Source organism: Paramormyrops kingsleyae, chromosome 11 (assembly GCF_048594095.1).
Source record: "Paramormyrops kingsleyae isolate MSU_618 chromosome 11, PKINGS_0.4, whole genome shotgun sequence".
NCBI lineage: Eukaryota > Metazoa > Chordata > Actinopteri > Osteoglossiformes > Mormyridae > Paramormyrops > Paramormyrops kingsleyae.
In genome coordinates, this window is record NC_132807.1 from 14,071,675 (window position 1) to 14,087,480 (window position 15,806).

Here is a 15,806-nt window from a genome sequence, read left to right on the forward strand (position 1 = left end):
GCTGTAAAAATTGTCACACGTATATGTACTGTCTATACATAAACACATGCACAAACACATAGGTTCTCGCTATAAACAGAAACATGCAAAACACACACACACACACACAGAAACTGTCATTCACACATGCACACATATAATGCATGAAATATGGGATGATTCACAGTATGAATCATTTTAGAAGGATGAGATCTGGTCTCTCCCTTGTTCTTGCCCTTCTCAGGTGCATGGTGCTGTAATTCACCTGTGCCAGCTATTGGTGGTTCTGCAGCAGGGACCAGAGTCTGCGATGGTGTTACAAGACTGGCCTACTAGTGACTCTTGCAGAGTATGTTATGTGAAGCATGCCTGGGTTGGATTAGGCAATACCACTCCACTGCCCAACACTAGGAAGGCAACAGAAGCATGCATAGATTCACAAGGATCAGGAGTTATGTGCCCCAGTTTGATTTGCTGTACATCGCTGTTCCATTTTCCGATATTCTTTGTGTCTAGAGAGTGTTGCTGCATACACCAATGAGCTAAAAAATTATAACCACCCTCTGTGAACCAACTAATGTTCACTATCTAGTAGAGATGGACCGATTGCAATTTTCTTGGCCGATTCCGATTTTTTTGCATGCGTGACCGGCCGATACCGATTTTTGCCAATTCTGATTTTCTTCTATAACTATAATTGACAACATATACAAACGAAAATCAGCTTATCTTCAATGCAAAATTTTATTTTCATATTAAAAGAAATTGTTAAACTTTACAATTTCTCCCGAATTGCACTACAGTAAGTTACAGGATCTTCTCTCACTTAAATGTTTCAAAAGAAAGTGCTCTGTGACTGGAAAGAGGTACAAGTAAGTTGCTTTACACCCAACTTTTTCTGACATATTTTACTTTACCAAACAAAAGCAAGTGCAACAGATTTAAAAAACAAAACAAATGGCGGCTGTGAGTGTGCATGTACTGTAGCTGTGAGACCATTGCCTGCGCCACTATACGTATGACGTGTGCTGTTTGCGTAAAATGGATACATGAGACTGATCGGCTGGTCTCTGGTTCAGGCCGAGCATGCTGAAAATCAGCCGATTCCAGTCCTTGGCCGATCGATTGGTGCATCTCTACTATCTAGTAAAAATGGTGCGTATCAAGGCCTGGGATATATTAGATGGTAGACTTAACATCTGGTACTTGTAGACGACACGTTGAATGCAGAAGAATTGGGCAGGGATAAAGATCTAAGTGACTGTGTCAAGGGCCAAATCATTATGGCCAGATGAATGGGTTAGAGCATCTCCAAATTGGTAATGCCAGTCAGAGTGCCCATGCTGACCCCTGTCCACCATCGAAAGTGCCTACAATGGGCACGAAATGGTCGGTACTAAGCCTGGGAGCAAGGAAAGAAGCATCACGTAGGTGACTGGGTAAGTGTTGAGCATCTGTAGGACACGTCCGATCCACAGTTACGTAGCCCCATACAGTATGTAGCAACGCTCAGTGGTCTGTGTGTTGTAACACAATGCTCCCATCATCTTCATCCGAATTATCTACCATTTGTGCCACAGTAGCCCGTCTGTCAGTTTGTACCACATGGAATAGCCTTCGTCCACATCTCTCATCAATGAATCTTGGATGCCCAACACCCTGTCAAAGGTTTGTCGTTTTTCCCTCTTTAGATCATTCTTATTGGATACTCACCATGGCTGACTACGTACACCACACAAGCCTTGCCATTTCTGAGATGTTCTAATGCAGTCCTTGCCAGAATCACTCAGATCCTCATCTCTGCCCATTTCTTCTGCATCCAGCATGTCAACTATTAGTACTGAATGGTAACTTACCATCTAATATATCCCAGACCTTAACAGATAGTCAATGTTATTCTCTTCAAATGTTTTGGCACATGGGAGTATGCTGACATGATCGTTGGGCACATGTCCACTGGCTCATAATGACCTAATCCATCTTTGTGGATGCTGTTCTCTTTCATAAACCTTCCATTTTGTAAATCATACCAATACTGCTCAGGGTCATTCTGCTCTAAACTTGTCATAAAATTTAATCATTCTTGAAAGATCACTCAAGGTTGAAGTTAACAGGAAAGGGTTTTACAGTAACAATAAATGACTTCCTGTGCCACTCAAAAGCAGGCCTGCAGCAGTGAATGGAACCATGCAGTTACTGTATGCTGCAGCTACATCTAGAGTTTTTTATAGACAAAAGTACAAGCAGTGTGGTGACTCAAATGATTCTTTTGATATCGATATATGGATGCTTGAAGTATGGATGTAAAGAAAAAGTAGGCTAGGCTGAAAGCTCAGACTTCTCTAGATTTAAGCGGGTCAAAACTACAGTGTTCATATCCACAAGAGCTTGTGGATGTACAGGTATATAATTCAGTGAGTCATACATTCATACACAACAAAGATAATCATTGACTGAATTTTAAAGCAAATTTGAAATATCTAACAAACTTGCTAATTGGCTAGTGGAGTAATTGTATTTCTAGTTTTGGATATTTCAAAAACACCCTACATATGGGCTGAAATATTCCTAGCATGCAAAATTTACAGTTACAGGTATACAGTTTTCAGGTTTTCCACAAAGGAACTTTTAATAGCTCCTGTAGCCCCCATTGTATTAACAATGCAAAGGTCGTGGGTTCAGATCTCAGGAAGCACACTCAAATTTTAATCCTTCTCTCTACTGTCATTTTGGATTAAAATGTCAGATAAACAGGCCTATGCAAAATTACATACCATACATTCTCAGATTTTCATCCACTTGTAACAGCTGGGCTTCTGCTGAAAGCAGGCCCATTCCAACTCCAGCAACAGCATCGGCTTTTGGGACTTCAGGTCTGTCATCATCAGCTAAGCAACCAAATATGAATGTGCGTTGGCTGGATCCACTGCCTCCTTCAGCAGGCCTAATCCTACTCATGCAGTTGCTACATATTCAAATCAATGACTCCATATTCCTGAATACAACCATGGAGAGAAAAAAAACTGCTGAAGAACTGTTCCAAATGTTACACACACTTTATTTTTCCCATTTCAATGCAGCAGTTGCCAGACATTGAAACCGTGCCTGCTCTGTTTCTGTGTATACCCTTATGGAGGCCCTGGGAAGGAATAGTGCAAGATAAATTCAAGCCCTAAAGCAGAATGGGCCAGAACACTCATGAACTCCTCACATGGCAAACAGGGCACTGTTCCCACACAAATGAGATGCCTGACACAATGCTGTTCCAATCCTGGCATTGCTCTGTCATCGTGTGCTTTCTCTGTGTCCTGTCAGGTTCGTCTGTGTACTCTGGGTTCTTCATGTCATCCCAAGACATGCAGCTGCGTGAACTGAGTTTTCTAAACTGCTCATAGTGTGTAATTACACATGTGTATGTGGCCAGTGATAGGCTGGAATGCCACTGAGGGTGTTCTGCTTCCAGGAATAGTGCTGGATAAGTGGTTGTAGATAGATGGATGAATTAACATATATGCATTTGTGAGGTCCACCCTGACCAGATCAGCAAACACACAGCAGAACTGGGATTACCTCTCTATCTGGTAGCAGACAAGGCCCAAGTCCTGACCCACTGCAGTGTTGGCTTTAAAAGCGACGACTCAGGACTAAGCTTCTCTGCTAGCAACAGCTGAATGATTAGTACATATACATATAATACATATGGACAAAAGAGATTGGGACACAGCTCTTAATCAGTGAATTCACGCGTTTCATTCATACCCATTGCCACAGGTGTATAAAATCAAGCACCTAGCCATGCAGTCAGGTTTACAGACATATGTGAAAGAATGGGTTACTCTGAAGAGCTCAATGAATTCAAGCATGGTATAGTGACAGGATTCCACCTTCGCAATAAGTCAATTTGTGAAATTTCTTCCCTGCCTGATATTCCAAGATCAGCTGTAAGTGGTATTATTGCAAAGTGGAAGCTGTTAGAAACAACAGAAACTCTGTCACAAAGTGGCAGACCATGTACAATAATAGAGAGGGGTCACCGACTGCTGAGGTGCATAGTGCGTGAAAGTCGCCAATGGGCTGTTGAGTCAATGACTGCAGAGTTCCAAACTCCCTTTGGCATTGACCCCAGCACAAAAACTGTGTTCAAGGAGCTTCAAGGAATGGGCTTCCATGGCCTAGCAGCTGCATACAAACCTCACATCTCCAAGTGCAATGCCACGCATCAGATGGAGCGGCGTAAAGCACGGCGTCACCTGACTTTTGAGCAGTGGAAACATGTTCTGTGGAGTGACGAATCACGCTTCTCTGTCTGGCAGTCTGATGGATGAGTCTGGTTTTGGGAGATGCCAGGAGAATGGTACCTGCCTGACTGCATTATGCCAACTGTAAAGTTTGATGGAGGAGGGATAATGGTATGGGGTTGTTTTTCAGGAGCTGTGCTAAGAAGAATGGGTGAAAATTCCCAAAGACAAACTCCAAAATGTTGTGGAAAGCCTTCCCAGAAGAGTAGCAGCTGTTATAGCTGCAAAGGGGAGACCAACTCCATATTGATGCCTATGGATTAAGATTGGGATGTCATGAAAGGTGTCCCAATACTTCTCCTTATAGTGTCAAGCTTATACTGCCGTGGACCATGCAGATCACATGTGTGATGCCTGTGTATGCATGTTTGTCCAATTTTTTTAACGAAACAGACATGCATTTATCTATGAGTGCCTTGTCCTTTGAGAATGATCTCAGCACAATTCCCCACTGCTTAAAACATGATCAAGCCCTTCTGCAAATGAGCTGATGTGGATCCAATGCAGATCTGACACAGAAGGCCCGGGCCTGGAATCAGTAGGTTGAAGGCTGACTCGAGATGGTGTTTATGCACAGTGAAAAGTGAAATCCCATTTGCAAACAATGGCCAGCATTTGACTACCAGTCCTAGAGCTGCACAGTGCATTTGGCGAGGTGTGGGGACTTGAAAAATTCCAAAAATACACATGATAGTGTAATGTGCCTTAGAACCAGCCAAAAAATGTTTAGCTAGAGTTAATTCTGAGAATGCGTGTCTGAAATGGCCAGTCTCCTGTGACCCTTAACCCCTGCTGCTCAGGGGCCTCAGAGCTGAACATTGCTGGTGCAGCTAAGTTATTATGGCCGCCGTCATGTGCATCACACACAATTCTCTATGAGAGCGAGGATGCAAGCCCAGGGTTTTGTTCAGTTGCCAATCACCTGTGGGGTCACACTCAAAAAGGCATGTAGGACAGCGTTACTTGACTTGGCCGGTGGGCACTGGAGGTGTCAGAAAGAACACTGCAGAAAGAGGGCACCTCCTGTCATAAAGGAAAGCCGGATGCTGCAGTCACTCTCAGAGAAGGGCCTAACAGGAGCATGTTATAGATGAGGAGACAAGGGATCCACACTGCCTAAGCTGTCCCAAGGCTTTTGGGTGGGTGGGGGGCCTGCACTAACACAGGGCCATTATGTAATCCACTCCTCACATGAAAGTGCATCACCAGCCAGATTACACAACAACACTTAATGGGCAGTGAGAATGCCTGCAGGTGCCCAGGATCCAGATGACAGTGTTTCTCTTTATGTTACTATGTTACTGAAGATGGGCATAAACTCACATAATTACATATTCATTACTTAAAAATAATGCATGACAACAAAAGTGGTGTTTTAAAAAGTATGCATTTCTGCTGGCAGGCAGATTTCACTGTCAAAGTTAATTAAAACTAACCAGGACAATTCAAGTGTCAGTAGCCTTCAGGTGTGTATCCTTGAAGACCAAGTCATTTGCTTTTGATTAAGATCGAAAAGGTCTATGATTAATTAATAAATCAAATACATGAGCTCAACAATAGACACACTGAAACCAAACAAACCTGTACACTATGGTATCACAAGCAGTAGCAGCAGTCAGTCAAAAATATATCACAAAAAAACAAAATTTGACAGGAGAAAAACATTTAGTTCACCCTTAACATGCAAATGTGTTCCAGTCTGAGACATCATGGAAATGAAGGTGTCATGGTGACAGAGTCCGGCTATGTGAGAGTGGAGGCCTATACCCGTGGAGGAGGTGAGGCAGCTTCCAGTGAGTATCCATCAGACAGCGTGACAAGTGCAGTGCCATAGAAACAGTGCAGTGCTACGGGAGCAGAGCAGTACCACAAGAGCAGTGCAGTGTCATAGAAACAGTGCAGTGCTACAGGAACAGTGCAGTGCCACACAGTGCCCACCATATGTATAGCTTAAACAAAAACTGTTTAGGGTTATAAAATGATTAAAACAAATATAAAGCTATAGCATGCTTACTACGCATTCTAGTAAAAAAAAAATTATTAAAAAAATGCTGCTAGGTCAAACCCTACAGTAGATACTGAGTTTTAGAAAGACACTTTTTTCTCTCTTTTTGTATATACTACCTGTACAAATGATTAAAGCTGTTGTAATTACTGAATAATACAATCTAATGATAAAAATGTTTTTCAAGCAGAGCTGGTAAATATGTTGAAGTAATCATATAGCAGAGTCATCAAGTAACACTTCCCTTCATGTGTCAGACAGAACAATAAGCCATCCATTCAAATTGACTGTATCAGAGCAAGAATAAAAAGCTGCAATGAATCCCTATTGATTAAAGCTGACCCGCTGAATGTGGATCCTTCACTGCAGAATTACAGACATGGCAACTATAAGCCCTTTTAAACTTTCATATTCCCCCTGGTGCTCTGGTGTTTCCTGGATGGTTTTAAAGGGTTTTCAATGGTTATGAACAGCAGATGGTGTTGGGAACGGTCTGGACCATTTCTTCAGCATCCCAGCTCAGCTGAGTTAATGGCTCTTTTATGGTAATCAAAACTAATTAAAAAGCAGAGCAGAGTTTGGGGGGGTTTCTTAAATATAATGTGTTTAGATTTGGGCAATGATGGTCACTGTTGTGCATGGCTGAAACTTGTCGCAATGGTAAAATTATGTCCGAACAAAATTGTCACTACTTTAGAAGTCCTACATGAATTTTTTTTTACTGTGTTTGGGTCTGACATACAGTAGCATAAAATTATTAATTCATAAACAGTGACTTAAGTGACCTAAACAGTCTACTTAATTGCATCAATAGAGTGCATGGCTGACTTTAGAAATCAACCTGAATAACCTAGTAATTCAGTTAGGATTAAACGAGACCTCAGACTCACCTACTCATCATCTGACAGGGACAGTATTCCTTACAGAGCTGAAATCATTGTGACATTAAGCCCAGAAATGTGCACATAACCCACACCCATTTCCTATTATGGGTTTTGATACAGAAGGATGGTTTTATAGTTTGCAATGTCAAGGACACCATTTTAATCCTTCTTGCTGATAGCAGATACCATCCTGCAACATGTCTTTATCTAAAAAGAAGTTACACAAACTATTATCCTTCATTCTGCTAAAGTTTCTGTGAAATGGGCTTTACTTCTATTTAAGGGGAAGTTGTGTATTATGCAGGCAAGCGGGAAATCTCAAAAGCTAAGGAGGGATGCAGGCAATCTCGGCACACAGAAAAACCAGGAAGGCTCGCATCAAGACTTTGCCAAAGGTACTGCAGTGGACTAATGTGGTAAATAACATGCTGTGCTACAATCGAGTGCACTACTTTAATGCCACAATGATTATTCTTGTAGATAAGATGGCCATTTAATAAATCTGAAAGATTTCTGCAGAGAAATTCACAGCTTGCAATAAATGTCTGACACAGCACTGTACACGCAGTCCCCCGCTTACTCATGTGTTCCCTAATTCCGTCTTTAAGTCAAATGTGTAAGTCAGAAAAGGTACATATGGCTCTTATTTAGTGTCAGTTAATCAAATGTTTGTCTTAGTATGTGCTATATATTTTCTGCACTGCACCTCGAGCAGACCACACAAGCCGCCCAATGTTTTCATAAGGGTAACAAAATAGTGCATGCGTTCATTAAATACCATTGTATTTAACTAAAATGTTCTATGCAATAGGCTTTATAGCAGTCCATTTGTAAGTATGAGATGTACAGAAATAGGATGTTCTTAACCTGGGGACTGCCTGTATATACAGTATGCATAAAACCACAAGACAGTATGATAGCTTATACACACACTGGCACGAAGTAAACAAACAGCTCTATCAGTGGAAGCTTACTTTACTGGTCTTGAGACAAATCAAACAACCACAACAGTGTCAAATGATGATTGGGCAGAACTTCTGCAGTAGAGTGGGACCCCCAAATCTGCAAATTCAGTAACTTCAGTTTCTGATTTAAAAAAAAAAATTACAGAAATGGTTCATTAAGCTTCAAACCTCACACCAAGCGAGTACAGACTAAAGCTAAGAGAGGCAAGCTAAGCTATTTTTAAGCAAATTTTTCTCATTACAGGTTATGTACAGGTATATGATACAGTATTTAGTAAAATGTAGAACAGCAGCCTGTTTTTCATAGTTCATTTGTTCTTTGAGGGGTATAAAAAGCACAATTTCCATTGTTCCATCACCATTTAATACATGATATTTTTCATTGCTATGTCCTCTCTTGAGAATTAGGCTGAAATGTCAGAATCTCTTTCACTCAAGACAGTACAGTACTGTATCATAACGTATAATGTACTTTATTATTACTGTAGTTAATGTTGGTAATGTCTTACTGTGCATAATGTTGGTAATGTCAATGTCAATACTTTACTTAAGGCCAAGTTTTTTGTCATTTATAAACATTCATAAAGCATTACAAACATGGTTATAGCATTACAGATGTTTCCTTCAGGAATCCGGAGTGGATAGGGGTAGACTAATCTATGTGCGTGCCTGTGTACATGCATGTGTAGACTATGAATAAACCTGTCAGTTTCTTTTGACTGCACGTACTGTTGATTTAGTCTACTGAAGATACAGTAATTTTCGTTGGCTAAAACTAGACTAAAACAAAAAAAAAATCAAATGACAAAATATGATTAAAACTAAGTTGCATTTTCGTCAAAGGTCTCAGACTAAAATGAATCAAAATATGCTGTCAAATTAACACTGGATGAGTTTCCTAAAGCATTCATAACAAATAATAAACATGGCTATAATGTGGTATGCCTTTTGATAAATATTTATAGCCATGTTTAAAATGCTTTATGAATGCATTATTATATGTGTTTATAAACTACTAAAATCATGTTACCGGAATGTCTGTGCATAACTTTAATGCACTGTGCATAACTTTCCCATATGTATGTACATGAAAATCATATTATATATGGGGTCTGCGGATGGTTCGCTATCATTACAGTTCAGCTATCCACATAGGTTTCAGAACGTATCACCCGTGAATACAGGGAGACTACTGTAATTCTAGACTTGTGTAAGAGGAGACACCCTTCTCTACTGATAGCAACAAGCCATTGCCATTAAAGGTATCTGTGCAGCCTCTCTATGAAGCAAAGTTTTGTTGCCAAGGGATGTAAAATGTAACATTTGCAGATTCATTATTTATTTCATGTACATATACTTTTCTTTGTCATCACAATCTGAAAATATTCAGAATCTGAAAATGCTGAAATAAATAATATATTGCCTAGATGTCTGCAAATGATAACAAAACTGAGCTGTTTCCCCCAGTAGTCAGAAGTAAAAAATATAATATAATATAATATAATATAATATAATATACATTATAATTGGTGTAAATTTAGTGACACATATGGAAAATTTAGGCAGTCCAATTTACTTAAATTGCACGTTTTTGGGCAGTGGAAGGAAACGGATCCACAGAGAAAGGTACATGCACACGGTGAACTTGCAAATGCCACACACACAAAGTGGCAGCAGCGCTACCTGCTGTGTCACTGTACCGCCCAGGCATGGCATTTCATGCATGAAAGGATCGCAATATACTGCCACGTTCAAACTATCAATAAGTTGCGCTAAAACATTTTTACTCAGTCACAGGAAACCAAATTCAGCAAGCTTGCAAATTTAATGATGGCTCCATTTCAACATTATCTAGTATAAGAGGTTTACCGCCGCTGCTTCCGAATGAGCTCTGCATGCATTCTCCAAGATAATCATTATCAATCATGTCCTTGCTATCAGACTCACTGATAGACCTTGTGGCACATTTGTGAGAAATTAAACAAAAATAAGTGAAGAGGGGAAATGTGAATAAGAACTGGTTACGAAAAGACCTTCGCCTATGTAAATATTTTGTATTCCTTAGAGATGCGATACCGAGCAGAAGCAGGCGATTTGTTACTTTTGCTTTGGGTCTGCTGGCGCAACGCAGGGCACCACTAACTTATTTGTCAGACTCTGTTGTTGGATAAGTTCTACATGGCTATATAGCTAATTTTCAACTCCTAAATAAAAGCAAAAACTTCATATATCGCAATATGTACTTTTCCAGTATTGTTCAGCCCTAACAAATACGTTCACAAAGAATTAATTTTATTTTATTCATTTTAATTGGTTAGCTATATGTACAATATTATGTAAAATGATGTGGCTAAGCAATGGGGCTAGCCTTCATTTTAGTAGCTGTGTTTTTGTCATACAGGAATCGTACAAAGTAAATTAAGCAAAATAATTTAAGTGAAAGTGATGATAAAGACAGGTTAGACTACTCCAAGAGGCTAAATGGCACATATCTATGGCTAAGCTTGCATTATTAGGTAAGTCCATAAAACCTGAATGCCTTCCATTAACACATATTTGCACTGCAGTTGTTCTGTGCTGATATTCAAGTTCTGCTTTGGAATGCTGTCAGACGACTGCATTTTCATTCAGTTTTAATGAGAAGTGCTTCCACGCACATGATGCTTTCGCTCTTTATTTAGACCCTAATTCTCCATGCACTGTCCTCCTTCTGCCATATTGCCAAATAATCGATTAGGATTTTTTTTTATCAATGCTTTTTAATAATCGAGTAATCATGATAGCTCTAATGCAGTTTAATTTAGGGCTGTCACTATCGATTATACTAATGATCATCTACCAATTAATTTGATGACTAAGTAATCGTTTATATACAATATATATAATAAAACATAATGTAATGTGGGCAGTGGTGACTTAATGGTTAGGGAAGCACACTTGTAATTGAAAGATTGCTGGTTCGAATCCCCAACCAGCAAGGCACCACTGAGGTACCATGAGCAAGGTACTGCTGCCCCCTGCTATGTCACGATGTCACATATGGGTTAAATGCAGAGGATACATATGATACACTGATCACATAAATTCCTTTAATATTTATGTATTATATATTGCAATTGCCCGCAGCCCTGCATAGGACAAGTGAGTATTGAAAATGGATGGATGGATACTGTAATGTATAAAGCAGGAACCATCCCTGGATGGGGCACCAGTCCATAACAGCAGGTGCGCACACACACACACACTGGTCTGTAATTATATTTTTGTGGGGACTCTCCATCCATTTCTATGGGGAAAACTGTAATCCCAAGATGACGACCGTAACCCTTACCCAGTCCAAAATTAGCCATAAGTAGGGCTGGGCGATATATCGTGTTTTTCATACAAGAAATATGAGACAATATCGTTTATACCGATATCGTTTGTTGCTATAAAATTATATTTATAGCGCCGCCACTTCGCCTATTTCTCCTCACCCTGTCTGTCTCTTACAAAACTGCGCCCTGCCCCACCCCTCTCCCTCTACGAACACAACCCACCCCTCCAACTCACTCACTCACAAGTCCTGCGTGCAGCGACACCATGGAGACAGGCACAGACACGAGGCACACTAGCGAAGAGGAGCTGGGGGGTATTTCACGAAGCAGGATTTCTTATTTAGCCGCATAACTTGTCAGATTTAAGGTAGTCTGAGCTACATTTAAGGGGACGATTATATAGTCCATTTAGCCCAGATTACCATAAATCCAACAAGTTATCCGGCTAAGCAAGAAATCCTGCTTAGTGAAATATCCCTCTGGTTGATAAAATAACATATGCTGGTGTTCTAACATTTCATCCTAACCTATGGAAACGTCCTACCTTTGGGTACTGCGCATGCACACAATGAAATCAAGCCCCTTTTCTCGTGCTTGAAGAACCGCCCATGGATCTATCGTACCTTGCGTTGGAGTTATGGCTTATTTCTGCGTTTTCAATGTTCATACATTTTAAATATTTTATTAAATACATTGATCACACTTTACTGTCAGCATCACGCTGATTTCAGTCTCACAATGCCTGCTTACATTACATTAGTTCGTGTTTTTTAGATAGATAAGTTATGTATTTATTTTTTGGATTATCCGCTTTCAGTTTCAGCCCATAAAAATGACAATAACATTTTCTGTAAGGTAGCACCGATCGATAGATATATCTGTCAAAACGCAGTAAGGTAGGACAAATCGACATTTTTTAGCCATTTTTTCATGTACATATACAGCTGTTTGTAAATAAAAGTGCCCGTGTGACATTGAGGACATTTGGCTCTGACTTGGAACTGTCTATTTGTTTAGACAAATGGGAAAACAATATTGAGATATATATCGTATATCGCGGTTCAGCTAAAAATATCGAGATATAGTTTTCGGTCAGCTGTAGCCATAAGTAACCAAACATTCTCATATCTTTGAGGGTACCTGAAAAATGGTCCCCGCAATGACAAAATGACAGGTTTTTATCACATTGTGGGGGACATTTGGTCCTCACAATGTAATGTAAACCTAAACACACACACAGACACGCACTCTAGTGTCGTCACGATACCAATGTTATGACCTCGATAACAATATCACTCTAAGTATCAAAATACCGGTACTGCAACGATTTCAATACAGAAAAAACAGCTAAGTACGGTTCATGGTAAATTATGCACTTATGTCACTGATTTTCATCATTTATCTCAAATGCATTTAAATTATTACTTTTAATTTTAATAAATTACGCCTCATTCCACTCATATACCCTAATTTTGCCAAGCATCACATTATGCATTCAGTTACTAGGAGAACCATAATATGTTCTATTAAATTCATAAAGGGTATACCCACCCCCAATTGTCTTGCGCTTCCACCATATTGTTATTAAAATGCAAAAGAGAGGGGTGGAGCACTGCATGTAAGTATAGTATTAGGGGCTAAAAGGGGAGAGCGGATCAATATTAATGCGATTCTTTATATGGATTTTGAGAGGGCACTAATGAATGGGAAAAAAACACAAGAAAATGCAAAACTCTAAAACGTATTTCTGCAGTGATCAAACTCATTATTATCACTCTCCACTGTACAAATAGCTATAAGTGCCCATAACGGTTACAGCAGTTTCTTCTGCGTTCTTCCATTCATCTGCTCAACATAAAAATAAAATCTTTCCATGTATTATTCTTGATTATTTAACTGCTTAAAGCAGTGTAGCATAATAACCTACAGGTCCAGATGCTAGCTGGATGGTGCTGATGTTTGTTATATTATCAGATCTTGCTATATTATAAGATTCCTTACACTATTCATTGACTTGAAGCTAGGGAGATTGCATTTAAACAGCTGACATTTTAGTAGCATTTTTTTAAGCTGAGCCATAGGTGTAAATTACAGGGCATGGGGGGTTGTAATGCCCCTCCAATAATCAAAACTGGCCAATATGACCCCCCTATCCCCCCTGTAATTTACGTGCATCAATGTGGTACCTTTTCACTACCGGTACATGTAACACACACACGCACACACACACTCTATCACTCACTCAAACATACGATCAATTTAGGAACTCCACTGAAGTTGCATGTTCCTGTATTGTGGGAGGAAACCTGAGGATCTGGAAACCTAAGGACATGTCAGCTGGCTTGAGGCCATCAATAAGTTACATCCAAATATGCGATATGGTGATATTTTATCATAACCAGTTACAAATGTGTCCATGATACACATTTCAGAGGTGTTGTAAGAATCGCGATACAGTACACCATTTCCATTTTTTTACATTTAGTTGATGTACAAGGAAAACAGCACATTACAGACATGTGTGCTGCCGTTTAGGTTCCTCAGCAGGCTCAGGAGGCTGCAACAGTACTTAATTGATCTTTTTCAACCAGTCAACTAACTTGGTAAAAAAACAAACAAACAAACAAACAAACGTCAATAAACATTTTTTGCTTGTCTCCCTCAGAAAACAACACAGGGTCCGCAGATGGGTCAGCTATACTGCTGAATAAACAGAGTGTGCAGCAGCATGGTTAACAAGGAAGAATTGTTTCCAAAAGAAATTCCACTTTGATTGCGTGGAAATGGCTTTTATTTGCAAAATCCAACACAAAACAGTCTATGTAATTTACGAACTTTGCAAATACAGTTCATACAAAAGGTGGCAACACAACCTATCTTTTTTAACCATTTGAAATGTTAGCGCCCCAAACATGCAGAATATCTGGCTATGCATATATTTACAAGCACATCATCCTCAGCCACAACGTCTTCCACACGTTCTGAAGTAACCAAAAGGAAACAAATACTTCTTACCGACTCAAAAAAATCTAAATGCTACATTTATTTGATACTTTTTATTCATCCATCATTTGTTTGTATGTAAACTGAGTTGAGAAGTGTGCAGTTGACAAAGGTCAACAAGACAAAACATCAGAAACTTTAACATAAAAAAAATTAAACACATGTTTATTTATAATGAGTCAGTTTCTTTTATATGTACAGTATTTTACATACCTTAATAATTAAGTTTATTATTATAATGCTACAAGCAGTGTTCATAGGCAATATGGTGAGTTTGTGAGAAATTTAACAAAAATTAGTGAGGCGGAGAAAATCAACTGGTGGTCTTCTGCTTTATGGAAATATTTTAGGTTCCATAGAGATGATATTGAGTGAAAGCAAGTAAGATGCATAATTGTATTTGCTTAGGCATATTGATTTCAGGGAGGCGGATGAGGGACAAACAGGGGGCGTTCAAAATATCCTCCACCCAGCAGTGCCAATATCAGAATAGCGTTGCATTTTAAAATACCTCAAAAATACCATATACCATGGTATATAATATCTGGATGGTATTAATAATCTGATACCGTCCAAGTCTACTGCTGGACTGGGGGGAGTTGGTTTGGGGTGCCGGCAATAAAATTTGCCAACCGGCTGACTGGGTGAGCTGGGGTTGTGGTGATAAAACTTCTGCCGCTGAATAGTGGGACAATATTGGGCATCATTCGATTGTGTCAGGGAGCTGCTGTCAATTTGTGGGAGACTCCCAGAACATTCAGGAGAGATGGGATGTCTGGATTTGTTGGCACTGGCTTTGGATCTTATAGCACAACTCACAGCAACACCACCAACTTATTTTACAAACTGTATTGGTAGAAAATAAAATGGCTACAGTTAGTTTTCGTTAAATTATCAACTCCTTTTTAAGTATGGCACAATATTTATTGCAAAAAAAATTAATAACTCAATGTCAACGTTTTCTAGTATTATTCAGCCCTACTCAATATAGAGATGCACCGATTGCAATTATCTTGGCCGATACAGATTTTTGCCAATTCCGATTTTCTTTCTAAGAGCTATAATTGACAGCACATGCAAACAAAAAATGAGCTTTTCTTCAATGCAAATTGTATTTTCATAATAAAAGAAATTGTTGAACTTTCCCCTGAATTGCAATAAGTTACAGGATCTTTTCTCACTTAAACGTCTCAAAATAAAGTGTTCTATAACTGGGAAAAGGTACAAATAACAATAGACTGAAAATGAGTTGATGTACACCCAACTTTGTCTGACAAATTTTAATTTACCAAAGAGCAGGTGCAACACATTTAAATAACAAATGTCAGTTACTTATATAATTTTCCAGCATGTTT

At 39.3% G+C, this 15,806-nt stretch overlaps 1 protein-coding gene across 9 annotated transcripts in view; it reads right to left on the bottom strand.

Moving 5' to 3' along the window:
• shank2b (SH3 and multiple ankyrin repeat domains 2b) overlaps window positions 1-15,806 on the bottom strand; it is a 193,697-nt gene that overhangs the window by 42,162 nt on the left and 135,729 nt on the right. The gene's annotated exons all lie outside the window — the stretch shown is intronic.